This window comes from Pangasianodon hypophthalmus, chromosome 6 (genome assembly GCF_027358585.1).
Source record: "Pangasianodon hypophthalmus isolate fPanHyp1 chromosome 6, fPanHyp1.pri, whole genome shotgun sequence".
Taxonomy (NCBI): Eukaryota; Metazoa; Chordata; class Actinopteri; order Siluriformes; family Pangasiidae; genus Pangasianodon; species Pangasianodon hypophthalmus.
This window is the reverse complement of record NC_069715.1, coordinates 12,266,531-12,275,617: the sequence shown is the minus strand read 5'-3', so window position 1 is coordinate 12,275,617 and position 9,087 is coordinate 12,266,531. Positions and strand designations below refer to the sequence as shown.

The window sequence follows — 9,087 nt, the reverse complement described above, 5'->3', positions numbered from 1 at the left end:
TGATTACAGTCTACAGTATTCGGTTGAGATTATCCAGTGAAGAAACCGTAACACTGTTAAAGCAGATACTGTTTTGGGGAATCTTTAGGGTATCCAAGTGAGACCATGCACAAGAGCAGAAAATGAGTCACAGGTCCAGAAGCTCCAAGAGTGGAAGAGGTATCAGGATGAATCAATACAGTAGGCAATGTGTTCTTTCAAACAACATGGAAATAATAATCAGCACCATGGCTATATGTTGATGCAACACTGGATTTTGCTAAGCTATTATTCATGATCAAGAAGAAGAAAAAAAAAAATCAATATTGCTATTCAAAATTCCAAACAAGAGCTGCATAACATATTGATTCATTTTGGTTCCGAGTAGGAGAGTGGTGTTCCTTAAAAGCAGCTGATTGATAGTAGCTGCTGTAGCATTGTGTGTGTTGTCTCAGTCAGCAGCAGGCTGAGAGGAACAAACCCACCACCATAACACACTCATATTACAACATGTAGTCTATCACAAGCGGGCTTTATTCTGCAGACACACTCGAAACGAGCTGGTTTTCAGGGGGAAAAGGGGGGTGTAGGAGAGGAAGGGAGACCCTGGACATCATTTCTCTGCGTGATTTATTGACGTTTGCTCGATTTGTGCTCGCGCATCTTTTCTCTGCTGCCGTGTGCCTCAGGAAGCGCACAGAGGCGACGCGCGAGCGGGGAAGTTCGCGCGACATGCCAGTCCTCATTTCTCCCGAGATCTCCCCAGCAGCTCGGACGGTAAGAGCCACACTTTGTTTACAGTCCCATGTTTGACGTTAGAATCAGCGGACAGCCTGGTTTTCGTGTAGGTTTGCTCGAGACCGACTCGGACACGCGATATTCTGCTGGAAAGGCAGTCCACATTTCCACAGATGCATCCTGTGCATCCTCTGCAGCGCGTGAATCTCCTCAAAATGATAAGTATTGCTTTAAAAAAATCAGTTTCTAGCTCCGATTTTATATTTGCATGTGTTTCAGACCAAATTAGACGATTCTCTGGCAGATCCTATGACTTGTGTCTACTGTACATAAACAATCTAGACATGCATTAGGAAAACTAAAGCTTAATGCAATACAGCTTGGTTTGCCTGCAAAATATATAATATAAATATATATAGAATTTTTTTTATTAAGTTAGTCTAGGATAATGCACTGTTTTTCTTATGAATCTGAAACAGGACTATATGGATGAGTCATACAGAACTCTGCAGAAAAGCTTTTACTTCTTTTACTTTAACTCAGATGTCATAAGCTTGTTATAACTAATGCATTACTGTTATATGTTAACATGCACACGTGTTTATTCTTATAACTAAACATTGTCTACCTGTAGCTGTTCATGAATAGTAAAAATAGTGCAAAAATTGTGTTCTGAGTTTCTGATGAGAGCATGAATCTCATGGTCTCCAGTGTCAGCCTTCCAGACATCAGACCTTGGAAATGTGCTTGAGAAATTCTCCCCTGGAATAATCATGGTTCAGACTACACTACACAGTTTACACACAGACTGATAAAAGTTTTTTCTAGACAGTTTGACATGTTATTCACACTCGGAGTGTCAGTGCATCATCAGTGCTTCCCCTTGTGGTAACTCATCGCAATGTTAACTATCATATCTTCAGTAGATTTCATTGAACTCTACCTTTTTCTGTTAGAAATAAATGACACACAATAAAGGAATACAGAAAATACAGAAAAAGGTATGTGACGACCATGATGGTCTACAGTACTGTTGTCAAGAAATGAATATGGACATGCAGCCTCCTCGGGGCATCGATAGATATCCGGATATTACTGCTGCAATAAAATTTGCTTATGCTGTGTGTAGCCTATAAAAAATTCTTTCAAATATTCGTGAAGCCTTTTTTTTTTCTACCACTGGGAAGAGAATATCTGCTGCAGATACCTTCAGGAGTGATTCAGGTGTGCCATCAGTACATCCCCTTAACATCAGTAAAATGCTTGTTTTAATGACAGTATATGGCACCAGTGGGTAACTCTTACTTTCTTCACTTTTGTGTATTTCCATTGTACTCTAAAGCAATGACAAAGCTACAGCATCACAACACAGAGTAGCCTGAAACATAAAGACAGTCATTGTTACTACAAGTGAAGTCTAGCTTTAAAAAAATCTCAGATGCACTATTACTAATTAGCTGGTTAGGACCAGATGGACTAAAGGCAGCTAATGAACACAGCATTTCTCAGTGTGCTACATGAAGTGGTGCTGGCTTTTAATGGTCTCCAAAGAGGTCTTATTTTTTGTTGAAATCATTTTTAGTAATATTCGAACTGCTGGATGGAATGAAGGATAACATGCAGGTCCAAATGGTTTCATCACATCAAGTCAGACATATCCAGTTGTGAGCTGTACTATGGCATAAATCCTGATTCCTTTAAACTCTAAAAATTAAGTAACAGTTTAATCTTTTATTCATATCTTAATAAAATCAAGCATTCAGGACATTACTGTGGAAGGCGTCAGAAGTACTCTTAGCCAGCCGGATTTGGAACTAGCCTTCATGTATAATGAATCAACACTGTGCATTTGTGGCTAAAAAAGGATGTGTCTAATGAGAAAAGTGTTTAAAATGTGATAATACTTTTGTGAAAGAACATGTGTCATGCACTGAGAAAAAAAGATGTGAATTCACAGGCATAGTCTAGGTTTATTACACAACTCTACTCAGATCTGTGTTGTCCAGAGGTGAAGTGAAGACCATCAAATCCACTGAGGGCAGCTTTCATTATAAGAAGACAGGGACATGCTGCACCTTTTGCGTTTGCCCTTGCCCTGTCCCCGACAGCTGGAATTTGGATGTCAAAGTAGAGAAAGTGAAATATACTCCAATGTTTTTTTTCTGAATGCTTTGCTCTTGCAGGAATGAAAATGTGAGGGTGAAACCTATTCAGGAATACAGAACATCTGTGCATTTGCAATGGTATTGCATTTTAAAATCCAATAATACATTTATTTTCAATTAAACACATTTTTTATTCTATTAAAGTACATAGGACCCTCACATGCTCTCAGCCTTGGCCTCTTTCACAAGGCTTTACTGGAAACCTCATACTCACCATGCCATGCATGCCTTTTCTTTAGCGAGAGAGTGGAGTCTGACATAAAAAGCATTATTCAACAGACAGTTACACACATAGAAACGTAGCATCACAACACATTCTCATTAATAAGGTGCCAGTAAATAAAATGGAGCAAGATGACCAAGGTGAACCAACATATCTGCTATTGTATCAACATGGACCTCACACTGGCACTGATCCTGACCATTGATTTCCCCCTTACATGCTAAGAAAGCGCAGCCAGAATAGTTGTTATCCTGCTATTAACCTATACATAGCACACTCTCTGGTTATGACACTGGGAATTATGAAGTTGCTTTCTTAAGCAGCTTTTTTCCGTCATTCTTTTCGAGCAAGCGATTTAACAAGGGCAAGGTGGTGTCTGCTTGCGTGGGAGTTCTGCTGTAGCGCTGCTGGTGTGATGCTTGCAAAAGCCCTAATTGTGTCTGTCTTCCTCTCTGTAAATGGCGAAATTACCTTTTCCACAGGGCTCTCGACGTAGGTGAATTGAATTTTCTCTGCATGAGGAAGCAGTTTAAAGAGCCACAGTTTTTTTGGCAGCATGAGGTTTGATGAATGCAAGCAGAGATGATGGAAGGAAGAGTCACGGTGCAGTCATGAGGGAGAGGAAGGTGGGAGTGATCTGAGCCATCTGTCAGACTTAGCAAATAATATTTTTTGAAAAACAGTAACGCTAAACAATTGCATAAACATAGATGACCAAGCCTAGAGATGTGTATGAGTTTTTATTTCCTTATATTACAATCTCAGCTGCAAGTGAGTACTTGATCTAGGTTACCTCTTCTCTGTCTCATTGCGATAAGCTGAGCTGTGGAAGAAGTGGTATAGCATGATTAAGTGGTATAGCATTAGTTGTGTGATTAGATACACCCGCACAGCTCTTGAGCTCATGAAGCTGAAGAATGTCTGTAATTGCCATTCACTATAATCTGATACATTTATCCTTTTTAATATTTATAGATTGATACTCTTGTTTTTATTCTGTGTATGACAAGCGGTGCCTTTTTGCCTAAATAAAAGAATAGACATGAAACCTAATATTGACATCTCTTTATATGCCCTAATGCAGCCATAGTGTGGAAACCTTTTCTGTTTATGCAGTGACCCCTTTTAATGGTTGCTAACTGGCTTAGAAATTCCTCCTATTAATGAATCCTAACACACTATAATATGTTAATGTTTCAGTGTGTCAAAAGTGCTCACAGGCTTATACCATATATTTACACCCCATGGCCATATAGATATGCATCTACATGCCATTCTTTTGTTCATTTTATTTTGAGCTTGTTCTTCTAATTCTCTAAGGACTCCACATATAGTTATAGTTCACCTTTACCTTGATGTAGATTTTTATCCTATTTTTATCTTTTTGTGTATGATGCCATTTGAAGTTCTTCAGAGTACTTGTATTAGAGTAGTAGTAGCCTGGGTAGCAGTGTGCTTTGTTATACGCCCCAACATTTTCACACATTTATGGTTTAAAACTGCAAGATATGTTCCCCGGCAGACTTTGTGGTCCTTTCCAACCGCTGACCATCCTAAAAATGAGAAATCGCAGCTCTATCCACTTTGTCACAGTATGTGACAAAAGCGCATCATATTGTTATCCGGAAAAATAGATTTTTCTTAAATCCAGCTCGAAGCAGTGCTGGTACATGATCTATCAGTATAAATTCTGAAATAAACAAAAGATTCTTTTGCTTTTTTTTTGTTTAACATATGTTTAACAGTATGCTTGTTTTTAAATCATTACATACATTCAGTAAATGCACATGAGAAAAATATCTTTTTTTATGTGTCTACATGGTGTTTATTTAACAGTATAGAAGGAATGTAACCAAATACAAATACATTGTTTGGAATGAACAGATAATTTGTTCTAAATGGATATAAATACAGATGTGAATAGGAAGAGCACCTTTTTAAGAAAGCTTGCCATGAAGTTAGAGAACAAAGGTCTACTTCAGTAATGGAGCTGAAATGTCACATGAATGGGAGGTTTTTACTTTCATGAGGGCACGAGCAATATGAGTCAGATATGATGCTCTTACAAAGCACAAACAAAGACCATGTTCATTAACACGCATTTACAGCCTTCATTCATCCTTAGTAACTGCCTGGGCAAGGCCACAGTGGTTTAAATTAGGTGACTAGTTTGTTTATATTTTGGGAAATAATAAAAAAAAAAAATTCAAACTTCATGAATGGGATTTAAAAAAAAAAAAAAAACAGTCCTGCAAACATTTTTAGTTGAGACCGGTCATGAACATGAGCTGAGGTTGAGGGACTGTCAGAGCCAGAATTCGCAGACCATGCTGACAGTGCTGGAATTTCCACCTCTGTTTTTTTCTAGTATTTTTCAGCATTTCTGGGAACATAGTGGTCAATTAAAAAAATGCAAACAACATAGTGGTCAATTAAAAAAATGCTAAACAACAACAAAAAAAACCTTATGGTTTAGACCACACCCACTTCGGGTTTACATTCAAACACAGATACAGATATTTGGAGCACTAAAGATATACAGATCGAAATCTGTTACACTCCTATAATATAGCAAAAAGGAGCCATATGCTGTTGACTAGCATAGCCAGCTGTTTTTTTAATCTGACTTACCTGTATGACTAATTTGGTAACACCAGACTGAATTTTAGGAAAAAACACTCTCTTTAGCATTGCAAGATTAAGTAGTAAAAGCTTTTTATTTTAACACAGCATAATTAACACTGTGACATTGTTGTGCTGGGGTATTTCAGGGAAGGTGTCCGTGTACAATTAATATCTGCCATTCCACCTTTTACAAATATTTTTTCATTGTTTATTGCAGGTTTCTGCACAATGCAGTTCCAACAGTCTCATGTATTCTGACTACAATGACAGCTTGCCTATTTTGGTGTCCATTAATTGCATGCATTTCACTCCCCAGCTTATGGCATGTTCAGAGAAGCTTTCCTTATACAAGATGTTCACTTTCACATTTATGCCCTTCGAGAATTAGACAGCAGGAAGACAGCACACACTCAGAACCTCTGGTTCCTGACTGTCACTATTCTGTAGAGATATTATTAAGAGATTATTAACTGTGCTATTCAGGTTCAGGTAGTAAAAAAAGGAATAGCTTAATGTTCAAACAGAAACATTACAGGCGTATTATTAATGTAATAAAAGCTATCTGATGTACAGGGATTGTGGGGATGTGCTCCAGTTGGAGTGAAAACACCACAGAGAGTGCAATATCTAGTAGCTAATAGACAGCCTGTCAACTCTTAACAGATTTCTTTAACTCAAAAGGAGGCGCTATAAAAATTCTCCATGAAATATACATCAACCAGAGCAAGAGGAAGAACAATGGCAAAACTGTGTGTATGTCAGAGGAGGTATTGGAGATGCTTATTTATTAAAGGGCCTCCCATCCTGCACCAGCTGTTTAGGATGCCATTCAGATTCAGATGCTTGGGAAATAAAATGGATGATGCTTGCATCCTTGATGTTGATGTGAATAGGTGAGCGTTAGAGAGCAAGCTTTACCTGTAATGGAGCTTACGTGAATATCTCTTGACAACCTAACAAGGACAAAGACTTGCCTGCCTTCCCATGGCACTGTCATTCATGGAAATAATTGGCAATGAAATCTATTCCCTCATGATGTGGGCTGCACTGGTTCATTTTTTATTCCTTTAGTGCATTATTGGCACTGTTATATATCTCAGTGTATTTATATTTCAAGCTCAATCGTGATCCCTTTCTGTGTGTTAGTTTATATTTGGAGGAGCTGACATGTCAATTTGGCTGTTGGCCTAAATGGTGCAGACCAGAAATAAGCGTTATGTGGGATGATGTCATTCTCTGAGTTTGCGTAATTGACTTCTCACCACCTCCACCCCACTTGACACATAATTATTTTTTATTTGGTAGCTTGTTGATTGATCTTCTGAATATCTGATGCCACTTTTTGTGACCCATCATGATCATTAGTTTGGGTTCAGACCCTGTGTCAGGATGTCAGGTTCCAATGTAGTATGTTGAAGGGCGGTGTCTTTAAGACAAGCTGCAAATGGAAGACAAAGAGAAATGGAAACCAGTACGGAATAAGGCGTGGAGGAACAGAGGGAAACACTGGGAGACTGAGAAAGACAGAGACAGGGGGAGAGGAGAAGAAAGTGGAGGAAGGAGCATGGAGAATGTCAGCTGTTTTCTTCAAAGTGAATCAAATAAATAAAATAAATAATGAAGGTTCCTGCAGAAACTTGGCTCGTCTTACATTCTTCCTCTCATACCAGTGCCTCTCCTGCTTCCTCTGAGCAATAGGAAAGTTATGTATGTAAAAATAGTATAACTTGAGCTTTGCTAAGCTTTGCTTTGGTGAATTTTTTTTCCTTTCACTTCCTTCAACCTTTATTGTCTATAAGTCCTATTTTCATGGTCATAATGCAAGCACAAAAATAAAGATCATGCTGTTGGCATGTGTGAGTATACACTAGCAGGCATATTCTTTTTTTGTGCTCATTGCCACAGGAGGTAACCTCATACACAGAGATATAACTGGAGTTAGAATGAACACATTTTCAGGAGATGTGCTGCCATATTCCGTCAAATCAGCTCCTTCAATTCTTTTAAAACTTGAGTGTGTGCCAGCTGCTCAGTGTAGTGAAATTTTCATAATGAAATATTATGATTAGATTTCACCCATAAACTCACTATTTCTGTGTATTAGCACCTGAAAATGGAAATTGATTAGTTTCTTCAAACAGGAAGCCGTTTGGAAAATACCCAACTATGAGGGTCTTATGAGGATATACATAAAGTAGTTGGAAGAAAATCTAACGTACTAATATGAAGAAGGTGGGGTCTCAGGAGGTTAAATTGAACATACAGATTTTAGTAGTAGATATAACAGCCTGCTAAAATATCTTACACTTTGCTATGCAACAGATTAGTTTTGTTTGACCTTTAAGGCTTGTATTAATTATAGGACGTCCTGGGCATAATGATGTGTAATGGTCTAATTCAGGTTTATTAGCATTATTATTATTAGTTCATTCTAATTTGTGATAAATACATTAATTCAGTGATTTGTATTTAATTTGTAGTTGGGTTACATAAGTTATATATTTTGAACTGGGGTCTATGTCCACATGACTGGATTGTAAGAAATAGAATACTTTTAATCCTTGACTTTTAAACCTTCACTTGATTTCGGGAAAAAGTCCAATTTTACCCTTGTATCTTTTCAAATTGTGAGTATCAGATAGTGATGGATTAAGGTGATCAGGGGCGCCTAGGCATGCACATTCAAACCATCTTTTTTCCCCATTTTCTTCCAGAATTTGGTCACCTCCAAATTCCCAACCACCAGCCAGTTCTCTCCATCATACGGCAGCTACTAACTTGGGAGGGTGAAGGCTAACATGCTTCCTCTGAGACACATGAAGCTAACTGCATCTTTTCAAAGTGCTGCTTCTGCTGTGTCACAGGGCAGCATAACTCAGAAGAAAGCATTATCTGCACCAGTTCCTCATTTGAACTCATGATCTCCCAAAAATAGGACGAATGCTTTTCTATTGTGCCACTTGAGGGCCTGTTCAAACCATCTTTTTAACCCACGGTTGTTCTCTTAGGAGATTTTCTTTTCATTTTTTGTGCCATTTCCTTTCAGGCATTTTAATGGTGGTTTCTTGAGCACATCTATGGTCAATACACCTTGGATGAATTTCTATGCATTTGCACAGCAAACTGTTTATACAGTGATGCTTCTCATGGATAACCAGAGAATATGCTGTTTGTTCACTTTCCCACTGTCTCATGTCACATTTTTTATTGAACTCTGCTGTAATTACAACTGGCCAACTTCAGCAGTCCTCATCTCCCATGTTTCACTGATATGACTGTATATTTGTGCATTAGCTTCCTTAAGAAAAATTCCAGGTTACTGACCAGTAATCAATACATTGATTTAGCAACAGTAAA

At 38.1% G+C, this 9,087-nt stretch overlaps 1 protein-coding gene across 5 annotated transcripts in view; it reads left to right on the top strand.

Moving 5' to 3' along the window:
• Positions 1–241: 241 nt before the first annotated feature.
• The window catches only part of mgat4c (mgat4 family member C), a 125,411-nt gene continuing 116,565 nt past the window's right edge, over positions 242–9,087 (top strand). For all 5 annotated transcript variants that reach the window (XM_026927314.3, XM_026927311.3, XM_034304975.2 and 2 more), the window contains exon 1: positions 242–756. The gene's annotated coding sequence lies outside the window, so the exon portion shown is untranslated. The remainder of the gene's footprint in view (positions 757–9,087) is intronic.